Genomic DNA, 27,510 nt, shown 5'->3' on the forward strand with positions numbered 1-27,510 from the left:
CGCCATACGGATTGGCACTCGCTGCAGCGTTCTTCTGATGCATCGCCACTTCTAAAGGGTCATACAAAGCCATTTTGTTAAGTTGGACACCCTATACGGAGCTGATTCGACCTTGCATTGCTAAATCGTTCTGTTTGCACCTGTGAAGCACTTAAAGTCCAAGATGGCAGCCAGATTAAAATGCATCATGTTTGCCACTTGCAAGTTATGGTATCTAAAAGTAGCGCCATTTTAGACTATTATAAAATTCCGTGTGAAAAGCATGCACACGATACTACTCTCGAAAAACATAAACAATTTGCCCTGGTAAATCGCTAATTATTTTTTAAAATATATTTGTTGTTTTTTTTAACTATTTTTTTTTTACACAGAAAACTGCTTAGTTGAAACTTAATCTTGTAAGGCGGTCCTTCCAATTTTCAACGTCTTTCTTTTGTGTTTATGTCCACACGCTCATTGGCGATCATCAAAAAAGAATGGCAATTGCGTGGCCATCTGGATTGCAGGCAGAGGCTTGAAACGCAAACGTCAATACCAGTAAAAGTTCCTGTACTGGGATTGGTTGTTTACCGGCGGACTGCTCTGGCGTGTGCGAAAAGTTAGAGGACTCTAGCTGGAACTCTGAGCCTGTATTCAGGGTGACTGAGTGGGAGCGGCGCCGTTGCTCAACAGGTAAGCGTAACCTAAGACGTTGTTTTTTAAGATGTATCCTTCCCGCCCGTACCCCACAAACTTCAAGGACTCACCCTCTCAACTGGATTATCATTCTCCTTTAACTTCTTTCCATCGAATTCTAACCAAATCATACCTGCTTAGGACAGACAAAGTTTAGCAACAATGGCCCTAAATTGTTCTTCAGATGCCACTGTTTATGATCTCTCTTAGTCCAATGTTCCTATCGCGGTTGAGATATACAATTAAGCTACAACGCAATGTTCTAACATTATTAATCAGACCAACCAGGATATTGCGGCACTGATTTCCACGTTTTGCGGCAAGAAAAATAAAATATTCTGCCACACAAATATACATTTTGTAGCATGTATGCTTAATTAAAATAGTTAACTACTAAATTTACCTAACCCCATTTCTGGAACTTTTATTGTTTCTCTGGAATGAAAACAACCTCTCACAAGTTCCTTCATAAAAATAATGTGTGGGTTTGTGTCACCGGAAAAACTGAAATTGACATGGATTTGTTGGTCACGCTAAAAAGTGACTGTTGAGCAAAATCCTATATTGTACGCCTTTTTAGCAGCATTTAAAAATGTCGCTGCACATTTAAAAATTATACAATTTGCACATATTTTGTTGTGAGTGCAAAATGACTGTAAACTGGTTGGTTGGATTAATGGCCTGATGCCAGTAATCTGCATTATATCTTCAACTGAGCCATACGTTTTATTGTTGCTGCCCTACTTTATGTTTGAAGCATTCTGACAAGGAAGTGGTAATGTCCTGATTATTTGCTGGTAATCTTCGTTACACTGATGCCAACTCCTGATTATGCTGTTGAGTTTTATATATCACACTGCTGCTGTTTATATGGTCTCTGCACTTTTGAGACATGCATTCCGTCCACTGTTCCTCGCCCCAGTACTTACCTCTGACGCAGGACCTTCTTTTATTTGTTTTATCCCCTATAACTCCGCCTCTCAACCCACGTCACCCAGTCTAATTTTTCCTGCCTCCGAAAGGTTGGACTATTCTTTGTGCGGGACTCCGGGGAATGATGATTGCTGGCCCCCTGGTGTGGCTGTGTCGCAGGGCTTTCGGCTCCTTAAGGTGCAGCGTTGCTCCTGGGCCCTCTGTGGGGCTTGGGGTCACGGTTGAGTGGGAATGCCTCGCCTTGTTTTTTGCTGGGCTGGAGTCATGGCATCACGGCCTGTGTCCTGCAGGGCCCAGGTGGCGGTAGGGAAGTGGGGGCTTTGTGTCTGCAAATGCCTTTTGTTTCTCCTGCCGGTGCAGCCGAGCATTTTTACGCGGCATACCGGCTCCTTTGAAGTATTCTCCTGATGTTGCTTTCCGGAGGTGGGTGGGCTCTGCCTCTGGAGGTGCACTATGGAGGAATGGCCCATTCCCAAGGAGATGGATTGTTTGGTCTTGCCCATTGGTGGGAGTTCTCGTGGCCTGCCATTTTAAAATGTGTAGTTAGAAAGTTTGTGTTCTGTTTGTTGTCCGTGCACGCCATGGGTAAACATTCTGCAAACCTCAGGCCCCTTGTCCCCTCTTCTTCCTTGTCTTCCTCTGCCCCTTAACTGCACTGGAGGAGAAAGAAGACGTGCTTGGTCAAGTTTGGGACTGCATGGGGTTCTCGGAGCCCCTGGTTCCGGTGGAGGGGGCTGACTCTACTATTCGCCAGTATAGGCATACCCTAAGGATGGGGTTGCCATTGGTATCTGATATCTGGGATAAAATCCTTCGGGATTGGCGTGACCCAAAGAAGATTGCAATGCCCCGCTTTATGGCCAAGCTCTACCCATTGAAAGGGGGCGAGTCTTTGCTATCTGATCCAGTTGAGGTTGATGATATCCTCCAGCCTGGTGGGTCACTCCTCTATGTCGGCTCAGGAGACTGCTATCCGGGATCCGGTGAACCATAAGGTTAATTCCAGCCTGAAGAAGGTTCATGCTGGGGCACCTCCTGGCCCTCAGGGCGAATATGCACAGTTCCTACACAGCAGAAACTGTGGTCAGTGGTGTCAGAAAATTAAAAAAGGCTGTGGATGGGGGTTCTGATTGTGCCCCTTTGCTATCAGAGATGCAGAGACAGGTTGAACTTTTGTCCGATCTGGCATTTGATGGGGTGCGTGGCTCGGCCATGGCCATGGGGGCTGGTGTGTCGGCCCGGAGGCATGTGCATCTGCGGGATTGGAAAACGGAAGGTTCTCCGAAGGCGGCTGCTCTAAAACTTCCTTTTGATGGGTCCAAACTTTTTGGTGACTCACTTGAAGATAAAGTGCATACAAACGTATAGGGCTGACAAACACGCTGACAAATTGCAGCGCAAGCCTACCTCGACGACCAAGAAGTCTTCCTCTGGTGCGGTTGCTGGGACGGGGACCTCCATGCTCTTCATGTCCTTGTCCGCTACAGAAATCCTGACGGTTTGGACAGGCCAGAGGGGCGGGTGTCTCCAGCTATTTTTTTCCAGTATGGGACAGGTGGTGCTTGGATTCCTGAGTTCTGGACACCATTCGGAGAGGTTATCAAGTGAACTTCCTGTCTCCTCCTTTCCAGGTTTGCATGGTTCGAACTGTGGTTCCCAGATCACGGACCAAGAGGTTGGCCATTGAAACTGCTCTATCCGAGTTGTTGCTGAAGGCGGCCATTATGCCCATCCCTTTCCCGTTTCGAGGTCAAGGTTTCTACTTGCGGTTGTTAATGGTCCCCAAACCTTCATGGAAGTATCGCCTGATTTTTGGACCTCCAGGCCCTGACCTGCTTCGTCCGAAAGGAACGCTTCAAGATGGAGAGTTTGCAGAACTTTCTCCCAATGTTGTACAGGGGGAACTGGATGGTATCTCTGGATCTCCAGGATGCATATTACCACAAGGCTCTCCGCCCCTGTCATATGAAGTTCTTCGGTTTTGCAGTGTGATCAATGCATTTTCAGTTCCGAGTGCTCCCGTTTGGGTTGTGCTCAGCCCTCGGAGTGTTCACCAAGCTAGTGGCTCCCATGGTGGCACATTTGCACCTGGGGCATTCAGATTTTTCCCTACTGAAAACTGAGCTATTGATCATTGGATCCAAAACTCGTTTAAACAAATTAGACAAATGTTATGATTCCTTCAACATTGATGGGAATGTAATTGGAGTCTCGAGGGAAGTCGAAACCCTGGGTATCCACTTCGACTCATCTTTAGCCTCCTCCACAGCCTACACTAACAAACGTATCAATGCGTGTAAGCCCTTCTTATCTACCACCAGCTGTAATACATTAGCAAGAGCACTAATCCTCTCTAAGCTTGACTAGTGTAACACACTTTTCATCAGGACTTCCGTGCGGAACATAAACAAACTCCAAGTTCTGCAAAACAATGCTTTAAGATCGGCCCTAAATATACCGCGTTCCAGTCACATTTCCTCCTTCTGAAGAGAGGCTCATTGGTTACACATTCGTCACAGAATTACAATCCGGGCGCTTGTCGTCACCCATAAGTGCCTAGCCAACACGCCCCCACCTACTTGACAGCCAAATTCTCGAGATATCAGACCCATAGACTCACCAGATCCAACTCACAATCCCTAAATTCAATCTAAAACAGCAGGAGGGTCCAGCTTCCCAGTGCTAGCGGCCAAACGCTGGAACTCCCTCCCCTCCGACATTAGAGCTGAGCCTGCATTCTGGACCTTCAGAGCCAAAACCAAAGCATGGCTCCTCAGCTCAAACGACTCGTGAGCATGATTAAACTCCAACACTGAGTGCGCACGCACTTAGTCTGTGCGGAGCTACTTCCTTGTAAATGCAACTATAAAGTAATTGTAAATGTAAATATAACTCAGGTTTATGCTACTCCCTGCTGTAAATTCATCTGTTCGTATAGCAGCTTGCTCATGTTTATAAGGTGATCTGTAACACACCTCCTCCCCTGCTTTGCAGTGTCTGTGTACTATCTCTGTAACCATCTACCTAAGTATAAGCGCCCAGATAGCCTTGGGTGTGGTGCGCTATACAAGTAAATAAACTAAACTGAATTACCTGGACGATTGGTTGGTCAAGGCGGCCCTCTGGTGGACAGTCGTGACCCATCTCCAGTTGGTCTGCCAGGCATTGCGGGACTGGGGGTTTCTGGTGAACTGGCAGAAGTCTCAGCTGGAGCCCTCTCAGGATCTAGTTTTCATTGGGGTTCAGATTTGCAGCAGGATTGGGAGAGTGTTTCTGTCCCAGGAGAGGGTCCATCGCTTGCTGACTATTCTGGGCAGGATTCTCAGGAGGCAGTATGTCTCGGCTCACCTATTGCACAAGTTGCAGGGACACATGGCATCTTGCATGTTTCTGGTTCATTGGGCGCGTCTTCATTTACATCCTCTGGTGTCGTATCTTCTCTCCCACTGGCTCTGGACATCTGGAGCTTACGAGGCTTTGATCCCGGTGTCCCCGGCTCTGAGGGTCTCCCTGCTGTGGTGGTTGCGGGTTCCGAATCTCCCGCCAGGGGTGTCCCTGGTGCTTCCTCCTGTGACCACTCTTACTACAGACGCCAGCGGAGGAGGTTGGGGGTCTTCTCGGCTCAGGGGTTGTGGGATCTGGCGGGGAGCCGTCGATGATCCAATTGGACAGAGTTGTGTGGCATTCTCCGGGCTCTGGTGTACTTTAAGGTGTTTCTGGAAAGCTGGGCGGTTTTGGTCTGGACAGACAATATAACGGCCTTGGCATATGTCAATCGCCAGGGGGTTCCAGCCGCTCCTTGAATGCTCTGGTTGCTCTGATAGGTTCTTGGGGGGTGGGGGTGGTGGTGGAGGGGGAGAATCTCCTCTGGTGTCCCTGGTTGCCTCACATGTCAAGGGGGTGGACAGTGTTAGAGCAGATCTTCTCAGCTGCCGGTTTCCCTCCTCTGTGGAACTGGTGGAACTGGTTCTATCGGACTGGGTCTTTGTGGAGATGTGTCAGATTTGGGTCCCCCGTTCTAGATATGTTTGCCTCTCCGACCTCGTCAAGGGTTCCCCTCTTTTGTTCATGGTTTCAGGCAGAGAGGGTTTGGGGGGGGTGGATGCCCTCTCGGTTCATTGGCCTCAGGGTCTCCTTTATGCTTTCCCGCCTCTTCCCATTCTTCCCCTGGGTGGTTCAGCGCATCAGAGTGTCCAGGTCGACTGTGTTGTTCGTCGTTCTGTTCTGCCCCTGCCAGAGTTGGTACCCCTCTCTGTTGGAGCTTCAGTCCCAGGAGCCTTGGCTGGTTACGTGTGGCCTTGTCCCCTGCGGGGGTGGGGTCTGGGGTTTGGAGTCCGACGGATTCAATGGGTAGTATGGCTATTGCATGGTCTAGGTTGATGTCTCGGGGGGGTGGGGGGGTTTCAGGTCCTGTTAAGTCTATCATGAATGCTCGTAGACCCTCTACTCTGAAGGCGTATGGCAGGCATTGGGGCCATATCCAGGACTGGTGTGGGCAATCTGGGATCCCTCCCCTGAGATCTGGTCTGCCCGCTATTCTCCGATTCCTCCAGGAGGAGTTTGACAAAAGCCTGGCACTCTCCACGTTTTGCTTTCAATGGGCTTCCATAAAATTCCTCTTGGGAGACTCTGATGGTCACCTGGATGGGGAGGTGTTGGTGGGGGAAGTTTCTCCAAGGTCTTTCTTGTTCCCGTCCTTGTACTTATAAAGGCCCCCCCCCCGCCCCCTATTGGGATCTCTCTCTTGTCTTGCGGTTCCTTCAATGGCCTCCTTTTGAGCCCATTTCTGAGATTGACATTAAACACTCTGAAGACTGTCTTTCTGATCGCTATCACTTCTGCCCGTAGGCTGTGGGAGATTGGGGCTCTATTGTGTCGTTTCCCCCCCCCCCCCCTACCCCTTTCCTGAGGGTGCTGCCGGACTTGGTGGTGTTGATGTGTGATCCGAAGTTCCTCCCTAAAGTTGTCTGTTGGAGTATTTGGCTAGGACTGCCCCTTTCAAACAATCTGATAGTTTGCTGATTACTTTTGGCCCTGCTGGTGCTGGTCGCAAGTCCTCAGTGGTTTCCATCAACTGATGGATCTGTGTTGTTGTCTCTATGATCTATGTGACTTCTGGGCTGCCTGTACCTGCGTACATTCAGGGGCGGTCCACTAAGGATTTGGTGGCTTCCTGGGTCATTGCAAGGTGGGTTCTCAAAGGGGGGTTCTCTACAGGAGATTTGTAGGGCTGACACCTGGGCAGATGAAAACGCTTTCATCAACCACTATCGGTTGAGTGTCTCCCACTCGGGGGTTGGTTCCTTCGTAGTTGGGGTTTTGTCAGTGGGGATATGAATTAAGAGTTATTAAAGGTGTGTGTTTTTCTGCACTGTTTTTGGCTCGTGTCTCATTGGGACCTTTTCCTCGTTGCTGCTATGGTATGCCTCATGAGGTAAGTACTGGGGCGAGGAAGAGTGGACATGGAGGTAATGCTCTGATTACTAACCGGTAATCTTCATTACTCCTGGTCATACTCTTCCTCGTCACAGTATGTTATGTTTATTGAATTTATATAGCGCTTTAAGCCAAAGAGCTTTACAATATAACAGGTAAAGTGAGAGAAGCATATTTACAAACATGAACAGGTCATTAAAACAAGAAGTAGAACTATTTACAAGGGGGGGAGGGTAGAGGAGGGGGTAGGTAAAGGGAGTGACGGTGTAGGATTTGAGGTAGGGGTAGGGGAAGGGACAGGGGGGTAGTGATCTGGTGTCCTCATTGCCCTTAAGTAGTATCTGTTAACAATTTAAGGTCAGAGGGGAAGGAGAAAGGATGGGGGGGAGCGGAGGGGGGGCAAGAGTAGGTGGGGAGGGGTAGGGAAGGGAAGTCAGGGGGGGAGTCAAGAAAATGGGCTTTCAGGGAGTGGCGGAAGGATGAGTAGGTAGGGGTAGAGCGGATGCAGGGAAGGTCCCATGCTCCGGGTTGGTTATGTAAACTGGGTGATGTGGGTTGAGGGGAGGAGTTATAGGGGATACAAGAAATAAAAGAAGGATCTGTAGGTGGCAGGGGCCCCATGAGATAAGTACTGTTACGAGGAAGCGTAGGACTAGGATTAATGAAGATTACCGGTAAGTAATTGGAGCATTACAATTGAGTGGTTTTGGTTATAAGGAGCCGTGCGAGATTGCTTTGCTCTGTAGCTGCAGACCAGGTGGAACCAGCCAGTTTATGGCTGGGGCATAACATTGGATTGGGCACAGAAGAATAAATGGCATTTTATTCCTTTTTGACACTTTTAGTTTGGGCTATTAGGTGACGCTGTCATACCAGGCCTGCCTTCATTCACTTGATTTATAAGCCCTCTGCGTGTCCTTTACTTGAATCATGTTAAAAACAATCATTGGCAAAGTATACATTTTTGGCTTGTGCATATGTTTTAAGCTTTTGTCAGGTACTGCTATTAAAGGCCCAGGTACTCGCACCATTTTGCACCTGCTAACAACAATGGGTAGTTAATACCACTAAGTCTTTGCCTGGCAAGTGCCTTTCCCATGCCTACACAAAAGCCCAGACTGTTTTAGTAGAACCCAAAGGGTAGCATTTTGGCAAAATGTGTTATAAATTGTGCGTTTGAAGTTCAGTAACACTTTTGAAAAGTACCAGCTGCACAGTGAAGTAACTCATCAGACTGGCCCCCTTTCACCACAAAAACTGCCCAACAGTGGCATGTTGCGCATGAACTTCAGGCATTGCCCTATAGGCCAGTTCGAGCCTGGAATCAGCTCTGTGTGTTGGTATGTTTTTAGGTGAGTTGTGGTCGGGGCAATTCAGATATGTGTAACCATAAGGGAGTCCCACGTGTAGGTATCTTGTTACTAGAAAGGAAATGCTGAGGGATATACGTGCCTACATGGTGGGACAGCTGTAGAGTTCAGGTGGTCTTAATGTGTGCAAGGGAGTGAGGTACTTGTAGCAGTTGCCTGCATTGTGTGAGTGGTTAGTCGGTATATAGTATAAAATGGAAAGTAAAATGGTGAGCAGGTTAGCGAGGGTCACAACGAATCAAGCCATGTAGATAGGTATAATCTTGAGGCCAAACTGGGAATCTGCTAATATAAATTCAATCAAGTAATGTATGCAAAACGAACTGTTATATTCTCTGGTACAAATTTCAGATTCACAACCAAGACTTTGTTCACCTAAAAAGAGCATTGAAAAATCTGAAACTTCTCGGCCATCCATCCCTTATTATTATCATCCTTTGCACTTCCCTTAAAACAAAACGAGGAGTATCTTTTCCCATCTTTTCTTTACACAAATCTTTAAATTCATCTCTTACAACCTGCTCGTAAGCTTGAGACCTCTTAAATTAACCTGCTCGTAAGCTTGAGACCTCTTAAATTAAACTATCTGAAACAGATTGGTTAAGTCCAAACCAAACACCTCTAATTATTATGTAGACACAGCCACAGGGCTTGTGCCTAATCGCATGTTTGGTGACACGTGGTCACCCACGTCACAGCGCCAGTAAAGGGCAAAGTGGCTTCCCTCTCAATTGTTTTCAGCAGAGAGAACATCAAAGAGCACCGACGCATCAGCTTCAACGGGGTGACAATCAAGTGGGAGAGAAGCAGCTGCTACCTGACTTTTGACCCTGGACAGCAAACTCAACTGGCAAAGTCATATTGTGAAGACTCGGCAGAAGGCATCAGGAAAGCTTGCGGCACTGTACCCACTCCTGAAGACCAAGTCCATGCCCCTTCGGACAAAGATCAGCCTCTAGACCTACCCTGGCGTATGCCTCCCAGCAGCTTGCCAGGAGCGACACCGGATGAGTCTTCAGAAAGTCCAGAAACAAGGCCCTGCAAATAGCGACTGGAGATCCACTCTTCACAAGGACAGCTGACCTTCACAGAGAAATGGACATCGAGATGTTGGACGAATATCTAGCAAAGCTGAGCAAGAACTGCATAGGAACACAAACCCTCTGATCAGGAGACTAACTGCCACCACTACAAACCCTTTTGACCGCTACCCACAGCCCATCACGGCAAAGACCCAGTGAAACCAGCCTTATTGTGACACGTCCACACAGACAAGGAAGAAATCGAACCCACGACTACACACTTAAACAAGCCTCGGTATCCCCGCTGATGGATAAAATATGTCAGCAAGAAGAAGAAAGTAGCGTGCTTGGCAGTCGGTCCTTCGACTCCTGCTTCATTGCAGAACTGTGCTGCTGCGCGCTATCACGGGCGCAGGGGGCCTGCTTCACATGGCCCTGCACTACAGGGTGCCGGCAACCCCGGCCCCCTGCAAATCAGGTTACTGCCGAGCCTCACGGCCCTGCTATGTGGCCATGAGCGGATCCTGCGCTGGGCCATGCCCCCGCACTCATCACTGTTGCCTGTGGTGCCTGTGTCTTTAACAGACCTACGCATTGCAGTGACGCAACTCTGCCGTGTGTGGGTGAATAAAGGGGACATGTCACGTGAGCGCCAGAGCAACCGTGCAGCCCAGACAAACAACAGTGTGTTGTGTGTGCTCTGTTGGCTGGGGTGGACTTGCGGCGCAGCGAAGGGCCTGCATGCACTGTAGGCCACTGCTCAACATCGGCGAGGAGAACGCATCTAGTTACACGTGCGATCAAAGCAGCGGTGAGATCCAAGCCGAACGTTGATGAACACACTTCTCTCATACTGTGGGGTCAGCGCCGGTAACGTGGTCGGCCGCCATTTTGTGCCATTTGGTGAGGGAGGTTGCGGCTCCTCTGTGGAGTGCTCTTACACCTCCCACACACAATTTGTGGGAATCCCCACTGTGGTGTGGGGTAGGACATGTGAAACAGTGGCCCTAGAACCTCATACAAGTTAGTGGTTCGGGACCAACAAAAAAGAATAAAAGAAAGAGAACAGTGAAGAAAGGACAAATGGTGTTGAGGGAGTGAGAGGTGGTGTCCCTGTTTTTACGCTTTGGACACCTATCCCAAGTGTGGCTAAGCAGATGGTGGGTGTTGGTGGGAGAGGTGCTCACACACCTGTTAGCACGCTCAATTTTTTACAGCGGGAGTTGCGGCCCTTGATATTTGTTTGGGTGCTCGTGCGCTCACCACCATGTCGAATGACCAGCAAGCAGGAGGGGCCCCTGTTGCAGGAGCGCCAGCAGCGTACGGTGGTGCTTCAAGTCTGCGCAAGCAGGGGACATTAACACAATGTCAGAATTTGATGTGTCGGGAGCCCTGTCGAGCCTGGGCCCGAGGTGGAAGTCATGGATTAACCGCATGGACATATACTTCAAGGCCACAGGTGAGACAGATGAGGAGAGCAAGGTAGCCCCGCTCTTATACTCTGGTGGACCCTCTAGTAAACCAGCCAGACCCGGTTTTACAGGACTACAATCTCTTTAAGGCCCTGATACAACAAACCTTTGTGCGAACAGAGAGTACATACTTGGCCTCGGAGGACCTCCTTGACATCCGTCAGGGGAATTCTGATCTACTGACATACATCACCACTTTCAAACAGGTGGCAGCGGAGGCAGGTTGGCAGGAACAGGCTCAGTATGCCATAGTCCGGGGAGGTTTAAGGGAGGAATTGAAGGATGAATTGGCCCGAATAGAAAGACCGGTGTCTTTCACCGAACTCCTGACAGCTACCCTCCGAATTGACTTCAGAATGACGGAAAGACGTCAAGAAAGGAAGAAGACCAGGCTAAGTGTACCCCCTCTCGTGGAGACTCGCTCACCTGCATCTGTACCCTTCCAAAGGACAACTAAAGAAGAACCCATGCAGATTGGAACCACCAGAGCCCCGCTCACACCAGAAGAAAGGAAGCGGTGCAGGGAAGGTTCCTTGTGTATGTACTGCGGATCTTCATTACATCTATTAAGAGATTGTCCGGAAGTACCACCCAGAAGGTCGGGAAACGCTCGCCCTCGGTAAACATTGGGACGCATTACCGAGGGGCTGCTCTTAGTCCCTACGCGCCTCTTTCTGTATCCTCTACAGAAACGACTGAGGACTCCCGGTTGATGGTGCTCACTGTTTCTCTCAGAGTAGGCCCCAAGGAAGTAACCACATTAGCCCTACTCGACTGTGGAGCAGCGGGGAACTTCATGGATACCCATTGGGCTGAACGACATGGAGTCAAGAGGATGGAGTCAAGAGGATAGCCAAACGAGAAGATCAAAAAGTGGAAGGTGTTGATGGCGAACCTTTTGAGCTCGGGTTTGATCACTCACACCACTGAAGCACTTACTTTCGGTGTGTTGTTGGATGGACAAAGTATCACATTCGATATCATCAGGGCTGCTCACTTCCCTCTTATCCTGGGTATCTGTTGGCTACGCAGACACAACCCTAGTATTGACTGGTCTAAAAACTTACTTAGTTTTAAGTCCTCACTATGCAAATCGGAATGCTTGCCTGAACCAAGATTCAAGACCGTCAAGACCACAAATAGCTGCAAAGTGAGAACAGTGCACTGTCTCCCACACTACCTGAAGGAGTTCAATGAAGTGGCAACTGAAAAGATACCCATCGAGCTCCCTCCACACCGGCCTGAAGACTGTTGCATTGATCTCACCCCAGGTGCATTGGTACCCTTCGGTAGGATGTTTCCACTGTCATTAGAAGAAAAACAATACCTCCGAACGTACCTGGACAGCAACATGGAGAACAGGCTCATAAGGCCTTCCAAGTCCCCTGCAGGGGCATCCCTGTTCTTCATCTCAAAAAAGGACTCAAAGGAGTTGAGGCCGTGTATAGATTATCGCGGTCTAAACAAGGTTACCATAAAAGACCGGTATCCTATGCCATTGATAACCGATATCCTACAAGCTGTACACGGTGCTACCATCTTTACTAAACTCGACCTGAGGAATGCTTATCACCTACTCTGGGTGCAGAAAGGAGACGAATGGAAGACAGCATTCCGGACTCCTATCGGACTTTTTCAATACCAGGTAATGCCATTCGGGTTGGTAAACGCCCCGTCGGTATTCCAACGATTTATGGACAGACTATTCTCCGATCTCCTGTGCCAAACCACATTGGTTTATTTAGATGACATTCTGATATACTCTCGCACACCTGAAGACCATGTGGAACATGTCTGGGAAGTATTCAGAAGGCTACAGAGAAATCAGTTGTCTGTTAAGCTCGCCAAATGTGTGTTTTCAGCCTCCTCCATTCCTTATTTAGGATACATTCTGTCAGACCACAGTATCTCCATGGATCCTAACAAGGTGTCTTCCATCATTGACCGGCCCTCACCCACCTCAGTTAAAGAGATACAGAAGTTCCTGGGGTTAGCAAACTTCTACCGGAGATTCATCCCTAATTTCTCTCAAAAGATATTACCCATCACCTCGCTCTTAAAGAAGTCTGCAACTCCATTCAAATGGACAGTGGAGGCGGAAGACAGTTTTGGAAATCTTAAGGAAGCCTTCTGTTCAGCACCCATTTTACAACAACCAAACCAACATCTACCTTTCGTTCTAGAGACGGACGCTTCTTCAGCCGCAATAGGGGCGGTGCTTATTCAAGAGATCCAGGGTACAGAACATCCAGTGGCTTATTTCTCGAAGACCCTAAACTCCAGTCAAAGGAACTACTCGGTCATTGAGCGAGAGCTTCTAGCCATGAAAGCGGCCTGTGTAGAATGGCGCCATCTGCTTCAAGGAGGAAGATTTCCGTTCACCATAAGGACCGATCATAAGAACTTACAGGTTCTCAAACAGTGCTACAATACTCGACAGGCCCGATGCGCTCACTTCTTCGCCCAATTCGAATTCCATATAACCTACATCCCTGGCAAAACGAATGTTGTAGCCAACTCTCTTTCCCGCCGGAGTGATTACCTGCCAGAGTCGGAGACGCATCTTGAACGGATGTTTCCTCAGTCCAGGACTATTGGAATTGTTTCTAAATTCCTTCAGCAGGTACAGGAGGATTCAGGAGGTCGTTTTGAAGTTGAAAGACACTCTCTAAAGATCTGACCTATGAAATCGGGAACGGCCTTTACCTTGTAGGAGGAAAGCTTTATCTTCCCACTCCGGCTTTTCGTAAGACCGCACTTGTCTGGTGTCATGATTCCAAACTAGGAGGACACAGGGGAGTGGCTGGAACCCACGACTATCTTCAAAGACATTTCTACTGGCCTACAATGAGAAGGGATGTAGAGCAGTACGTTCAGTCATGTATCATCTGTCTGAGGAGTAAGTCATCCCGTAAACGACCAATTGGTTTACTGGAACCAAATGCTGTACCCAAGTGTCCCTGGAGCACGATTTCTACTGATTTCATAGTAGATTTACCCCCGTCTGAAGGATGCACCTGTGTCATTGTGGTAGTGGATTCATTTACCAAACTGGCTCACTTCTCCCCATTGCCTGGCGTTCCTACTGCTGCCAAGATGGCGGAAGTGTTTCTTCAAGATATATTCCGAATACACGGTTTACCTAACAAAATAATTTCGGACCGGGGTAGTCAGTACACCTCCCGGTTCTGTATCAGACTAGGTATCGAAAGAGCTCTCACCTCTGGATTCCATCCACAATCCAATGGGCAAACTGAACGCTTGAACGGAACCCTGGAACAGTACTTAAGGTGCTTTATCAACTCCCAACAAGACAACTGGTGCACGCTACTCCCTCTAGCTGAATTCTCTTAATATAACTCCACACATGCCGCTCTGGGGTTCAGTCCTTTTTTTGGTACCTATGGTTTTCACCCTCGCTCCATTCTTCCTGTCTCTGACCTCTCTACTAACGTACCATCAGTAGATTCTTCCCTCTCCCTCCTTAGAGAGACACACAAGAAGGTAGAGGAAGGCCTTAAGTCAGCCCAAGCCCGGTATTGCATTCAAGCCAACAAACATCGTAGACCTGTACCAGGATGGGATGTGGGTACCCAAGTCATGCTCTCCACTAGATATTTACCTCGTTGGGTACATCCCTCCAAGTTATCTCCCAAGTTTCTAGGGCCATATGAGATCATACAGAAAATCAATCCTGTGGCTTTTTCGCTTAAAGCTACCCAGCAACCTAAAGAGGGTCCACCCTGTTTTCCATGCTTCCCAACTCAAGTCATTTCATGCTGACACATGGGAACGACAGGTTAGACAGGCCCCTGTTCCTCGGGATTCCACTCGAGCTGAATATGAGGTCGCCCAACTCTGTGACTCCAGGTATCATAAGGGCAGGCTGGAATATTTGGTTAAGTGGAAGGGCTGCCCTTCCTCAGAGAACTCTTGGGAACCCATCACACACATTAATGCACCTGTCCTACTTCGCAAGTACCATTTCTTTCATCCAGGGAAACCAGGGGGAGGAGCTTATAGGAGGGGGCATACTGTCATACCGCCGAGCTCCTGGCGTCTATGGAGCCGCTGGCGACGCGGAACTTGGCTCCGTTCGCTTCGGCCACGCCCCCTGTTTCCTGGTTTCCCCTTCCCGGATTCTTATTGGTTGGGCGCTCCGCGGCGCGGCCCGGTGTTTTAACCGGCCACTTCCGGTTCACAGATGCGTCGCAACGCTTCCGGTTTCGTCCGTTGGCTGAGTTGCTTGCTGCCTGTGAATTTCCGTGTCTCTCGTTTTTCTGCTGGTCGGGTCCTCGTACCCTGTCCGGTCCCTTCTGTTCTTCGTTCCTCCTTCCGCTAGTCCTATCGTCCTTCCTCTCTCTCCCTTGGTTTTACTTTCTTTCACCCGTCTCCCTTGCCCTCCTTCCAACTTGCTTACCCTCCCCCTTCCCATCTTCACTTACCGTCCTTTTCTCCTCTTGTCTGTTTCAGCTCCTTCTGCTCTTCCTTGCCTACCTTCAGTATTGCTTGCTGTGACCTCCCGTGTACCAGACTCCGGCCTGTTCTCCTGGACTGCCTTTGCTTGCTGTATTAGTCACTTCCACTCCTAGCCTGTGTACCAGATCCTCGGACCGCTCACTGGACTGCCTGAGTTCTGGTGTATTCACTTCTCGTGTTGCCTCCAGACACTTCCACCAGCTCGTACCTTTCAAGTATTCCTGGTTCCACGCCTACAAGACACCCAACTATAATACAGGGGTTTTTTGTGCCTAAGGGCTTTTTCCCCTCTTGGTCGATCCCGGGGGTGGGGCCCCCTGGTCTCCCCTCTTGGGAGGGGCACGGTGGCTTCCTTCCGGGGTCGTCCCTATCTTCATAAAAAAAAAGGTGTCAGCCCAAAGAAAAGAAGGGTTCTTGGAAGGAAGAAGAAGGTGAGGAGTCGGGGGAGGGGGAGATTTCAGAAACTACACTTTCGGAAGAAGATATCACCGAACCCGGTGACAGGGAGGCTGCTAGCATGGTTATATAAAAAAACACAAAGACCAACGATCACAGCAATAAAGTGGGAAGAATGGACAGATACTTGATACCCAAGACGGCGTGAACAGGGGGTTCCTTGAGTTCTGTCAACAACTGTATGGAAACATTGAAGGGGGGGAGGAATGGAGTTTGATGATGGAAGCATTAGAGGATATTGGCTTACCTAAACTTGAGTACTGAAGAGAGAACCTAGAGGCCCCAATCACATTAGAGGAACTAGAAGCAGTAATTAAGCTATTACCTACTAGTAAGGCCCCGGGAACAGACGGACTCCCCAGTGAGTTCTACAAAACGTGTAACATGGAAGTGCTCCCCCCGCTACTGGCAATGTTGAATGAAGCGTTAAAAATGGGGATATTGCCAGAATCCCTGAGAGAGGCAACTATTATCCCGCTTCACAAACCTAACAAGCGGAGCATGGACTGCGGGTCCTATGACCGCTATCCATGCTGAACCAGGACATCAAGATACTCGCGGCTGTGTTGGCAAATGGACTGAGATAGGTTATTAACAAACTTATACATCCTGACCAGACCGGATATGTTCCGCACAGAAGCATATCTGACAGTCTCAGAAGGCTCCACCGTGTCCTAGAGCAAACGGAAGGGGACTCGCAAGAAGTTGCAATTGTCTCATTAGATGAGATGAAGGCTTTCGATTCTGTTGAATGGCCTTGGCTGATGGCAGCCCTAAAAGAATATGGAATAGGGCCCGGGTACCGGAAGTGGGTGAAACTACTGTACAGTACGACACTAGCCAGAATCAAGATGGGAGCAATCATTTCAGAGAGGTGGTAACTAGTAGGTCCACCAGAGCTGCCCTTGGTCCCCAATACTGTTTATCCTCGCACTAGAACCCGTAGCGATATATCTGAGGCAACAGTACAAGGAGGTGGGAAACGACACGCAAGGAGGGCCACATTTAATATCAATGTATGCCGACGATGTGCTGTTATACTTGAGGTATCCGGAGGAAAACCTGCAATATAGCTTAGAAGTAATGGAGCGATTTGCGTTGCTATCTGCCATTACAGTTAATCCTAAGAAGTTGTGTATATTCCCCTTGGGGAGATATAAAGGGATTCCGCGAGAAAACCTACCAGTATTACAAATGCCTTGGGAGACTAGAACCTTTTAGATACCTGGAGATTGATATCTATCACACGGTGGAGGCTGAATAGAAGCATAACACAGAGAAGGCACTGGCAAACATTGAGAATAGCATGAGATTCTGGGCTAAGCTCCCTCTGGCCATGGTAGGGAGGGTGGCACAGAGGGTGGCACTGTTGAAGATGGTAGTATTGCCGAGGGCGTTACATTTTTTGGGAATATACCATGCATGATACCCAAGCAATTCTTTGTTAAACTTCAGAGCATATGTACAGGGTTCATATGGCACAATGCCAGGAATACAATAGCCCTGTGGCTGGCAACTGCAGAATATGTATGAAGGGGGCATAAAATTGCCCAACTTTGAGGTCTATTATCTGGCCAGCCAATTATATGTGGTTAATGCAAGACTCCACATCGGAGTCCAGATTGTTGAGGTCTGAATGTGCTCCGTTCTTTTTGAAAGAATGGATATGGCTGCCAAAACCAGAACTAAAAGGATGCACAAGGACGTTAGAACTGGGATGGAAGATGTGGCGTAAGGCTTGCCAGACCATGGAGAACTCGACCCTGTGTTCTCTGCAAGTGCCGCTAGTGGCATTGACCGAATGGACGAACAACTGAGGAAGACTATTCGTATGCATTGGGAACAGGTGGGCATTGCAACGCTGGGAGATGTATGGCAAGATGTGAAGTTAATGGAATTTAACGTACTGGTAGAAGAAACATGTCTACACTTAGGGCAGTACATTACCTACACCAGATTGGTACGGCGGGTGAAAGAGACATGGTCCGAAAAAGACCAACCTGACACGGCCATAGAACCAATTTATGATCTCTCAGAGGGGGGGGGGGGGCACGAGGTCTCTCAAATCTATGAACTGCTGATGTCCAGGGTGGGAACGGGACTTGGAAGAGGAAGCCGGGGAACCCATTAATGATGGGTTTTGGGCGGGGGTCCAGAGATAACTTAAAGTGTCTAGGAACGCGAGCCTGCAACAGATCCAGCTATGTTACCCACAGGACGTACATGGCCCCCCCTCCCCCTACTGGGGAGAAGTCGCTGACTGCTTAACCGAGAAGGGGATCACGCTAGATGTGGAATCTGTGTGGGCATGCATGGTAGTTTTTTAGACCACGCAAACTGAAACACATGAGTAAACTAAAGGATTTGGCCTACCTACTTGCCAAGGGCAGAATTGCCATGGGTTGGAAAGCAAACAGGCCAAAGGTAGAAGTCTGGTGGCACGAACTCAAGAAATGGGCAGAAGTGGAAATGGTGGTATGTAATGAAACGTGCAATAGGGGGGTGGGGGGAATGAGGCAGCGGAAACTCTGATGGCCTAGAGACACTTAGTGGCCACACTGTCTGGGTCCACACAGGCCTGCCTAAGTGAACATGATTCCTCCGGGAATATTGAGGGGGAGGTACCCCTAGAGGAAACGTCAGAGGGCGAAGTGGAGTAGGCTCGAGTTAAGGGGGAGGGTAATGGGGAGGCAGTGGACGTTTCACGATACTATATGATGCTTGAAGTTATGATGCTTGAAGTTATATGACATGCACTGTTGGGTTTGTTTTTGTTGATTGGTTGGTGTAAAAACTAATACATTAAAAATATATATATATATTGTATCTAGCTTTAAAACATAACAATGACTGCAAGATCTGTCTTATTAATTTAGAATGAGTGACGTAGGTCAAAATCAGTTGTACCTCATTCTCGGTTTCAGGCTCCTTTATGGCCATGGACGAGATTAACAAAGAGTCTCTATTTTGGTTATGAGCTTTTAGATATACTCGTTCAATAATTCTGTTTGCATACTGGTGATGTTTGAAGCTAATTGCAGTAACCTTACTTTCTGATTTAAAGGAATCGAGGGTGGAACAATTACATTGTATTCTAATAAATTCCCCATAGGGGTCAGACCATCATCTGATTTTATTTTTTTGGGACTTATTTCTTCCTAATGCTCCCGATCAGGTGGATGGTAATCGGAGGCTAATCCAGAAATGTAGGCTAAGGAATCTTACATTGTGTGTCGCAGAGACCGAGGGTCCTCCCGAGTTACTGACCAAGGCGGGAGGAGCAGCAGATGCTGTGGTATCGCCCTGGCTCCAGGAACAAAAGAAATGACCGAGAACAACACAGCCGATGAGTTGGGGGGACCGATGTCAGACCGGTCTGTGTTGAAGTCAAGGTTGCAAGCAGCAACAATGTAAAAAAGAGCGCCCGAACAAATGTTTTTAAACGTGTGTGATAAAAGACACAACTTCTGGTGAATATTTGAACATTAAAGGGAAAGATGCAATACTGTTGACAGTGGTCCGGCACTGTGAACGTGCTCAGTCGAAGGTCTCTGTACGGTATCCTGACAAGAGTAGTAGAAGATTGATGTGAAGTGAATCAAAGTGGTCCTGCGACGGTTTGTTTAAGCAAAACCCATCGCACATTCAAAAGTCTTTGGTTCCGGTGTCAAAAGGGATCTGAGCCCGGCTGAGGGGGATCCATGGTCGAGCTCGAAGGAGGGAGAGAAGTCTTGAATTTGTGAAGTGAATACCCTGACAAAGGAAAGTAATTTTTGTGTTTTTTGTTTGGTACATCAGGCTCTCTGTTACGCTCACCTGGTATCCAAAGGGGGCACCATACAATACTGGATGGAGGTCTAAGCGCTATCCTGGACTCCTCTCTGCTTGGTTATGTGGCAGATGTTGGGTAGCACCTTAGGTTTTTGTGCGTTGAACTCTCTGTCCTGCGTATCTGTGCAGGGGCGCGTGGTTGGTGCGGGCGTTCCGTGGACCTAGTTGCTTCACTGGTCCGTGTGCCCTTATGTCGGGTCCAGACCGGCTGTGGCTCTGACTCTGCTTGTTGTCTTCCAGGTGAGTTATGTCTTTTCCGCCTTTATTCTGTCTTTTTTTCCCTCCATTTTCTGTCTTCTCTGCGTCTTGCTCCACTACGCTGTTCCCTAACAATGTCTTTTTGTTTTCACAGGTATGGTTGCGATCTCTAAGTTGCCACGCCGATAGCGAAGACCACAGTGAGTTATTGATGCGCGGAGCGCTGCGCTGTTTATTGGTGTCAATTGCTAACCTGTGTTCTCTTCTCTTTGTACAGGTTGCGGTGATGATCCAGAGTGATGAGTGATCGAAGCGCTGCTTGCCCAGGTAAGTGCTTTGTTAATGCTGACCTTGTTCCTTCTCCCTTGCAGGTTGCGGTGAAACCCGGAGATGGGCGAGGTAAGAGAAGCGCAGGGTGCTACCAGGACTCGCTGCTTGCCTAGGTAAGAATTGTTATTACTGCTGTCCTTGTTTCTTTACCTTTGCAGGTTGCGGCGAACTCCGGAGATGTGCGAGGTAAGCGAAGTGCAGGATGGATTCAAGGCCGGTTACTTAACAGGTAAGTGTTCTTGCTTGCTAATGCTGTTCTTGTTCTTCCAGGTTATTAATGGAATCCGGATCTAGGGCTTCAGGATCGGGCCGCCGGAGAAGCAGATGAGCAAGAGCTGGAAGCGGTGAGTGTTACGCTGCAGGAGTGCAGAATAATGCGAAGCGTGTTCTGCTGTTTGGGTGTGGTTTAAATAGCCCAGGTAAAGTAGTTCCAGGCCCAGCCACACCCAAAACACTAGACCGCATTGCTTGGTTCTAAAGAACTGAGTTGTGTAACAGACCTCCATGTTGGATTAAGGTCCAAAACTGGTATTGCTTTATTCCTGATAATGAGCCTGGCGCCAAAGGCGCCAGGACTGACTCCATGTATGTTTCTTATGGAGTTTTAAGGCCCTTGGGGCCAGTGTGAACGGCTGTTATATCTGAGGGGCTCAGGGGCATCGGGGGCATGGATCGTGACACTATCTGCAATAAGAGACTGTCATTGTGAGAGACTTTGTCGGAAGGTCGTGATGCCTATGTGTTGAACTATTACTTTGTGGCCAAGAAGCTGCCGCTTTGCCCTGTGCTGGAAACTTGGGGAAGGGAAGCCAACTGCTAAACTATCCTGACATATCATTTCTTGAACCCCTTTTTTTTGCATACATCGTTATCCCACACTATTTTGTATTTAGAAGTAAGGATTTGTAATAGGTGTATTAGACTAGGCCCTTTTATTTTGACAGACTCCACTAGCACTGCGTTATTATTATGTTTTGATGGTTGTAGTTTGCTCCCATCTTTAGAATTGGGGTTAGATGGGCGTTCTACCAACCCATTGAAGTTCATTAAACACCCCTGAACTGTTGTTTGTCTTCACTGTTTTATACCATGCCTTCCTTACACCCCCCAGTGGGATCCAGCTTGCCCTGTGCCATACGTTGTGTGAAGCTTGGCGAGTTCAACTCCCTAGCCCCAAAGGAGGTGGCTCCCCTTGGGGAGAAGGGACAAATTCCCTAGATTAGTCACAATATCTAGCCTTAGCTATTCTTGCTGTGACAGTCACATGGCGGATACCTCTGCGAGGCAAGCTAGTACTGGGGTGGTGAAGAGCTACCTGGGGTGTGGTAAATGATGCATTAACTGGTGTTCCACCACATATCATCACAAAGTAGGGGTGATCTCAACCTATCCCATACAGTCATTGGGGAAGAGTAATAGATTGAGGATCCTTTCACAGATTCCTGCAGTTCACCTACCCTTTCTCCAAGCAGTAGTTGGACTTCATCACCTCATGGAAACCTTACCACCAGCCAACAGGGCAAGAGCATCTGTTGTAGCCCCTGTGTTACTCTCTCTGAGCTTTCACCGAAAGACTTGTGTGCGCTATTTGTGCAAGCAATTTCTTCCCAATTCCCAAACAATTGCAGGGGCAAACTCAGACATGGAAAAAAAGCCTCACCTAATTGATCACATGGTGAGTAATGAGCCTGGACATGAAGAATCTGCCGTGGAGCTGCACGGACAAACGAGTGCTTCCTTCTTTTCCAAGTTATATTTCTTGTATTGTGAAATAACCATCAATACAGCAACAAACAAGGTCCACAATTTACCCCTCCGCTGGCTATACAACTAACAAATAATTGAACAGTGTCTTTTTTCCAGATTTGAGTAAATGGAGAAGGGCGGGGGGTGGGGCAAGGTACGTTTTTTATTGAGCTTTAATTGTTTCCTGTACTGTCGGGTTTCAGGGTTAAGCTTTGTGCTTTTAAATGTCTTTATTTCAGAGCATCTCATCAGGCCCATCCCTTACCGCAAAGTAAGATGTTGCATAATGCAAAAAGCTATTTTACGATCTTTAATATGTTTGAGAAAGGGGACAATTTTCAAATGTATTTGGGTTTTGTGTTTTGATATTAAGGAAGACATTTTTTTGCATGGCTTGTATATCCTACATTTTGATCCACCCCTAAGCTAGTATTGAGTCCTCTGGGTCCTTCCAGATCCGTGCCAAGGTTATTCACGCACCGAACAATAGATGGGAACTCGGTCCCCTGAAAAGGCATAGGTACCATCTTCTGTTGTGTCACCTTAAATAGTATCAGCAGGGGTGGGGTGGGGGAGTGTAATTGACAACCGGTTATGTCCTTTTATTTTTGCAAGAATTGCCTTCCAGTTTATTTGAATTGTAGGGCATCTCCACCACATGGCCATGTTGTCCCGTTGGCCTCAACTCCGCCTGCATAATTCCTAAGTGTGCATATGTTACTCAGCCTCTGGGGTGTCATGTACTATTGCAAACCTATTTTGTATGCCCCCTCTTTGATATAGGTGTGACGAATCAACTTCCGGGTCACCAGTGGTCCAGGGATGAATATCAGTTTCTAAACCATCAATCAGCCCCACACCTCTAGTACACTAGAAGGGATCCGAACATATTGGACACACAAGTAAATTATAAACCTCCTTGGCCAAATTTGTTAATGTGGACGGAACAGGAGGCTTATCTCTGCAAGGTCGTGGATCATTGGTTAGTTGCAACACAGCAAAAATACAATTATAACACAATGATAAAAGGACTGTCCGGTCAAGGTTTTATAAAAATATCTACTTTTATTATTATTACAACAGACCACACTTCAAAATACAACCCACCCTGTAAAGGAACACAGAGGACAGACAGTTTCACGAAAGGAAAGGGATTCACTCTTGATACTGACAGGAGGGTAGTTGGTAAAGCAATCAGGCTTGACCGTTCAAGGTTGTTTGGCTTCAGCAGCAAGGGAGCAAAGGGTCGTAGATGCCACTAGACAGAACCACAATGTACTGGGTGCTTGAGATGATCCTGCTGCTCGACAGCGTCAAGTCGGTTCCAGGGCGCTTTGCAGCTCCTGCGACAAAGTTCAAGATGGGAGACAGCTGCAGGTATCAGGCGGCAGGTAGTTCGGCAACTGAGGCTGAAAGGATGGCTGCAGGCTGGGCTACACAGCGGCTCAGGGGGTCAAGAATTGTTATCTCTGTGCTAGTTGGCGGATCTGGAATGCTGGTCGAGGCATCTCGGACTGCTTTAGTGACTGCAGCGTGCCGAGTCTGTGGTGCAGCTGGTCGCGGTTCGAGGGCTCGACTGCCTCGAAAATGTCCTTTAAAAGATGGCTGCTGGTTGATGCTTGTCGTGGCACTACTCCTAGCTTCTTCACTGGGCTCGTGTCTTCCTTTAAGGCTGACTGGCCAAAGCTGAGGAGAGTGTTTGCAGGTAACGGCCTTATCCTTTGTTAAGAGACTCTCTGGCACTTCCCACCTAGGAAGCTTGCTGGCAGAACCTAGCATGGCATGCTGTGTGCTGGCTAGGTACCGGTTCTGGAGCTGCTGGATGGGTCCTCCAAGTCTGATATCTCCATCTGTTCCCTGGGAGATGTTTGGGGGAGTGATCTTGCTTCCCTCTTGGAAATCCTGGCCTTCCTTCACTGGCAGAAGTTGTAAGGCAGACTCTACCTTGAGCAAGGGTCCAAAAATTCCTCTTCTTACTCCTTTCAAAGCTGTTGGATGATCTTCTAAGTGAGGGGCTCAGCGCTCCTTTAAAGCCAAATGGGCCCCAGTGATTGGTGAATGCTGAGCCTACCTTAAGGAACCAATCCTGGGTTCCCACTAACAATCTTCTGTTAGTTGTGAGGTTAGGACCAGAGTGCTTTGCAACAGGAAAGGTAAGGGGTGACATGTACTCCCCAAGTCCCACACATCTTCCTGTCTATTGTAGATCAAAGTGTCTCTCTGTTTAATTGAGACCTCTGTGACTCTTGATTAAAGCGCAGGTCTCACTTGAAGTTTGTGAGCAGACTTCCTGTCCCCCTTAAATCTCATTTTCTTACCTCTGAAAGAGGTCCTCTCTGCAGGGGTTGCCTAAGGTAAATGGTGGACCCGGACATGCCATTCGCGGCCTTTCATATACAGGGGTGGGAGCTAGCTTCAAGTTGACACATTGTATATCCAAGAGGTGTTAGTTCTGCCTCTGTTTTGTCTGTTCTGCGACCAAGCCTTTTGCAGACCTGTTTCAATTAACTCTTAACAGTATGCGCTGCCACCCGCAGATTTAGAAAATCGAGGAAGATCCATGGAGCCATTGTTATTTTAATAGGCTGTCCATGGCAGGAGGAAGGTATCGCCTCCCCCCTCTGAGATACTTTTAATGCACCCTTGGCTGTCAAGTTCCAGCTGAAAAAGACTGGGGGAGGACGGCGCCTGTAGACTGTCCTCCTGCAGTACACTCGACTGTCCGTTTTGTTGTGTGGTGAGGAGGGAAAATGTGTGCGTAATGGCCCCACACATTTTCGGTGGTTGATCTCGTATCATTGCTTTTCATTTCCAAAATTCAAAAAAGCGCATGCAAGCACACACTCCCTGTGTGGATGGTCGAATTCCTCACAATAGGTACATTTGGAGTTTTTGTGTGCCCTATGCCAAATGCTCTGCCATGATTTGAGATACTCCATTCCAACTCCCGCTCATCATATAAGGAAGTCTTTCCTAAAACTTCTGCTGTCTCAAGGAGCGTATAACACCTTGCTACCTTCTTGGATCTCAAGTTGTCTTGCAGTGTATGTTCTATACCCATTGGTTTTCTCATTCCCACTGTACTCACTGTCTTGTTGGTGAGCCTGTGACTTAGCTGCACTTATCTGAAACACTCAGTCTCCAGTTGGGTATATCTTTTGTTTATATTCAATGAAGGTCAACTGGGCTCCTTCTGAATATAAATCGCATAATATTAAAGGTCCGATTTCTTATCTGTATCTTTTTCTAGTCTTGATATAAAGTCTGGATAATGCGTAACTATCGGAATGTCAGGTTTTGCAGACATGTCACATACTCTGGACGTCCACTGGGATTGCCATATCCACCTTCATACTACGCCCAAGGTCTCTTGGGCAGAACAGAGCGCCCCCAAGGAGAAGTAAAAAGGGAGGAGGAAAACTGTCAGGAAACACGGTCCAGCCTGGTCTCTGGCAGAAATTGTTGCCTTGTGTTTTCCCCTCCTAACATGGTGCTTGTCTTTGGCACAATGGTCCCTTTGATGTGACTGTCTAGTTGTAATCCATGATGGCGGAACGCTCACCGAGCGTAGTATTCATTCAGCAAACGCATAAACGGGAAGGAAAAGGTGAGCTCTGCACGTTGCTTCACTCTTGATATCTGTTTCTCCCTATTCTTGTTCTCTGCCTTTTCCATTTCCTTCCTCTGGATTGCCTTCATTCCTCGTTCCTTCACCTGATCGGCTCTGCATCTGTCAGGCAGAATGCAACAAGCCTATGGCTGACGATCTCCCGCGACTCTCTTGAGCCGCATCCGTTGTTTGCCTTCTGCAGCTGCTCTCCCTCTGAAGCCACATTACTGCATTTCCTGCCTCCCGCATTTGGATTACCACGCTCCTTGCAGTTTTCTCTGCTCTACTGCCATCCTGAGAATGACCTCTACCTGCTGCCAACTCGTCACAGCAAGCGCCACACGTATAGGCTGTTTACCTTTTTTGGAGGTTTTTCAAGGGGAGTACACAACCTCCTGTTATCAATTAGGGGTTGCATACTTCTCTGGATTCTCTCCTTCTCGACTACCTCTTGTCTGGACCGGTCCTTTTACAACCAAATTGATGATTGGCCGATTTCGGGCAACCTTCTTGTGTGTGAAGGTGCTGAAATCCGGGGAAAGGGGCGGGCTGTCTACTTGCCATGTAGCCAGTAATGTCCAGAGGGTCCTAACGGATTCCTATGCAAACATTTGTGCAGATTGGTGAAACCGTGTGTAATTGTATAAGAAACAGCGCTGTGCCACAAATCCCGCCACAAACAAATGCATTTCCTGGTCTTTGTGTCATGCAGGTTAAAAGGGCTGGCAGTGCATGGCTTAGGCATGCCAGAAAAAGGTGTTGCCATTTTTACCCACTGTCCAGGTTTGGCTGCCTTGCTAGGCCTTTGGTATTGAGTAGGTCTGTGTCACTTGATGCAACAGCAAGTTGTGAGCCCACGTGATTCTGAGTGAAGGTAGGATGAGGATCCGGGCCAGCGACAATGGACTGAGGCCCAATTGAGGTAAATTGAATCCAGGCCTCCTCCCTGTCTTGGTGATTTAAGGTGGGTAGAGAAGCTTCCCTGGACGTGCAGGTAGAAGTCTAACTTGACTTTGTTGAAACTGGATTTTGATTTACAAAATAATGTAGCTTTTCCCAAATATACATGTGTGCAGGGTGCACAACTTTGCACTAGCCATTGGCTGGTGATAATTGACTCTTGACAAGTAATGGTGTGCTGTTTGCATGTATAGAATTGAGGTAGTGAGTGACTGTTTATGGCTGGCCATTAGCTTGCAACTTGACATTTTTAGTTTGGTCTATTAGGTGGCGCTTTCACCACATATAAGCGGAAACTATTGCATTAGAGTACAGGTGGGGAAAAACATCATATGAGGAGGGACAAACAACTTGTAGGTGTTTGGGTTTTTGCCCATGCATAGACTGCCCATGGCCATGATAATCCCTATGTCCATAACCACCCAGTTCCTGCCCCTCACACCCAAAATACATCCTCCTGGGAACTCTTTGAGCTTGATTTAATTAAACCTTACCAGCAAACTTTGCAAAGTGCCTGCCAGTGTTATTTTCAAAGCAGTCTTCTTAGAGTGAATTACTTTAGTTCTAAACACAGTACTGGTGTATAGAAATGTGTTCACCAGATCTGCCTTTAGCCCCTTGATTTATAAGCAGTAAAGTCCTTTTAAAAACGAGCATCAGTAAAGCCAACAGTTTTGGCTTGTGTATAAGTATTCGGCATTTGGCAGGTACTGCTATTAGATGCTCAGGTGCTTGCACCCTTTTGCACCTGCTACCATGGCCAGTTAATACCACTGCGGCAGTGCCTGGCAAGTGGCATTGCCAATGTTTGTTATACCTTATGTGGGCATCTGTACATTAAATACTTGATTGCTTCAACTCTGACATGGCACACAATAGTTACCTTCTTTCCTGTAATCTGCTACTAAGCAAGAAAAAGAAAAAAAAGGCCAGGTACCGATTAATACTTTGGGCTTCTGCATGCTTAATTTTACTACCACACAATGGCTGTT

General features: G+C 47.9%; 1 protein-coding gene across 3 annotated transcripts in view; it reads left to right on the forward strand.

The window, feature by feature from the left end:
* Positions 1–468: 468 nt before the first annotated feature.
* MTFR1 (mitochondrial fission regulator 1) overlaps positions 469–27,510 on the forward strand; it is a 558,490-nt gene continuing 531,448 nt past the window's right edge. For 2 of the 3 annotated variants that reach the window (XM_069621120.1, XM_069621118.1), the window contains exon 1: positions 534–672. The gene's annotated coding sequence lies outside the window, so the exon portion shown is untranslated. Of the gene's footprint in view, positions 673–27,510 lie in introns of all 3 variants that reach the window. The other variant, XM_069621121.1, reaches the window with a different exon arrangement.

This window comes from Ambystoma mexicanum, chromosome 5q (assembly GCF_040938575.1).
Source record: "Ambystoma mexicanum isolate Mex_15411 chromosome 5q, UKY_AmexF1_1, whole genome shotgun sequence".
Taxonomy (NCBI): Eukaryota; Metazoa; Chordata; class Amphibia; order Caudata; family Ambystomatidae; genus Ambystoma; species Ambystoma mexicanum.